This window comes from Callionymus lyra, chromosome 11, assembly GCF_982586985.1.
Source record: "Callionymus lyra chromosome 11, fCalLyr1.hap1.1, whole genome shotgun sequence".
Taxonomy (NCBI): domain Eukaryota; kingdom Metazoa; phylum Chordata; class Actinopteri; order Syngnathiformes; family Callionymidae; genus Callionymus; species Callionymus lyra.
Window position 1 is genome coordinate 47,034 of NC_141828.1, and position 3,139 is coordinate 50,172.

The window sequence follows — 3,139 nt, forward strand, 5'->3', positions numbered from 1 at the left end:
GGTCACATGAGGACACACGAGACATGAGGACACATGAGGAGACATGAGGACACATGAGACATGAAGAAACATGAGGAGACATGAGGACACATGAGGACACATGAGGAGACATGAGACATGAAGACACATGAGGACACATGAGGACACATGAGAACACATGAGGAGACATGAGGACACATGAGACATGAAGACACATGAGACATGAGGACACACAAGGACACATGAGGACACATTAGGACACATGAGGAGAGATGAGGACACATGAGGACACATGAGGACACATGAGGAGACATGAGGACACATGAGGAGAGATGAGGACACATGAGGACACATGAGACATGAGGACACATGAGAACACATGAGGACGCATGAGACATGAGGACACATGAGACATGAAGACACATGAGGACACATGAGGAGACATGAGAACACATGAGGACACATGAGGACACATGAGGACACATGAGGAGACATGAGGAGACATGAGGACACATGAGGAGACATGAGAACACATGAGGACACATGAGGACACATGAGGAGACATGAGGAGACATGAGGACACATGAGACATGAAGACACATGAGGACACATGAGGAGACATGAGACATGAGGACACATGAGGAGACATGAGAACACATGAGGAGACATGAGGACACATGAGGACACATGAGGAGACATGAGGACACATGAGACATGAAGACACATGAGGAGACATGAGGACACACAAGGACACATGAGGACACATGAGGAGACATGAGACATGAAGACACATGACACATGAGGACACATGAGGAGACATGAGGACACATGAGGACACTTGAGGAGACATGAGGAGACATGAGGACACATGAGGACACATGAGACATGAAGACACATGAGGACACATGAGGAGACATGAGGACACATGAGGACACACAAGGACACATGAGGAGACTTGACAACACATGAGGAGACATGAGGACACATGAGGACACATGAGGAGACATGAGGACACATGAGACATGAGGACACACAAGGACACATGAGATCACATGAGGAGACATGAGAACACATGAGGAGACATTAGGACACATGAGGACACATGAGGAGACATGAGACATGAGGACACATGAGGACACATGAGGACACACGAGACATGAGGACACATGAGGACACATGAGGACACATGAGGAGACATGAGGACACATGAGACATGAGGACACATGAGGAGACATGAGGAGACATGAGACATGAGGACACATGAGGACATATGAGGACACATGAGGACACATGAGGAGACATGAGGAGACATGAGGACACATGAGGAGACATGAGGACACATGAGACATGAAGACACATGAGGAGACATGAGGACATATGAGGACACATGAGGACACACGAGGACACACGAGGACACATGAGGACACATGAGGACACATGAGGAGACATGAGGACACATGAGACATGAAGACACATGAGGAGACATGAGAACACATGAGGACACATGAGGACACATGAGGACACATGAGGAGACATGAGACATGAGGACACATGAGGAGACATGAGAACACATGAGGACTCATGAGGACACATGAGGAGACATGAGGAGACATGAGGACACATGAGGACACATGAGACATGAAGACACATGAGGACACATGAGGACACATGAGGAGACATGAGGACACATGAGGAGACATGAGGACGCATGAGACATGAGGACACATGAGGTATGAAGACACATGAGGACACATGAGGAGACATGAGGACACATGAGGACACTCAAGGACACATTAGGAGACATGAGGACACATGAGGAGACATGAGGACACATGAGACATGAAGACACATGAGGAGACATGAGGAGACATGAGGACACATGAGGAGACATGAAGACACATGAGGAGACTTGAGGACACACAAGGACACATGAGGAGACATGAGTACACACGAGGACACATGAGGAGACATGAGACATGAGTACACATGAGGAGACATGAGGACACATGAGAACACATGAGGAGACATGAGGACACATGAGGACAAATGAGGACACATGAGACATGAAGACACATGAGGAGACATGAGGACACATGAGGACACATGAGGACACATGAGGACACATGAGGAGACATGAGACATGAGGACACATGAGGAGACATGAGGACACATGAGGAGACATGAGAACACATGAGGACACATGAGGAGACACGTGGACACATGACACATGAGGAGACATGAGGACACATGAGGACACATGAGGAGACATGAGACATGAGGACACATGAGGAGACATGAGGACACATGAGGAGACATGAGAACACATGAGGACACATGAGGACACATGAGGACACATGAGGACACATGAGACACGAGGACACATGAGGAAATATGAGGACACATGAGGAGACACGAGGAAATATGAGGAGACATGAGGACACATGAGGACACATGAGGAGACATGAGGACACATGAGGAGACATGAGTACACACGAGGACACATGAGGAGACATGAGACATGAGGACACATGAGGAGACATGAGGACACATGAGGAGACATGAGGACACACAAGGACACATGAGGAGACATGAGTACACACGAGGACACATGAGGAGACATGAGACATGAGTACACATGAGGAGACATGAGGACACATGAGAACACATGAGGAGACATGAGGACACATGAGGAGACATGAGGACACATGAGACATGAAGACACATGAGGAGACATGAGGACACATGAGGACACACGAGGACACACGAGGACACATGAGACATGAGGAGACATGAGGAGACATGAGACATGAGGACACATGAGGACACATGAGGAGACATGAAGACACATGAGGACACATGAGGACACATGAGGAGACATGAGAACACATGAGGAGACATGAGGACACATGAGGACACATGAGGAGACATGAGGACACATGAGGAGACATGAGAACACATAAGGACACATGAGGACACATGAGGAGACATGAGACATGAAGACACATGAGGACACATGAGGAGACACAAGGACACATGAGGAGACACGAGGACACATGACACATGAGGACACATGAGGAGACATGAGGACACATGAGGACATATGAGGACATATGAGGAGACACGAGGACACATGAGGACACATGAGGACACATGAGGAGAC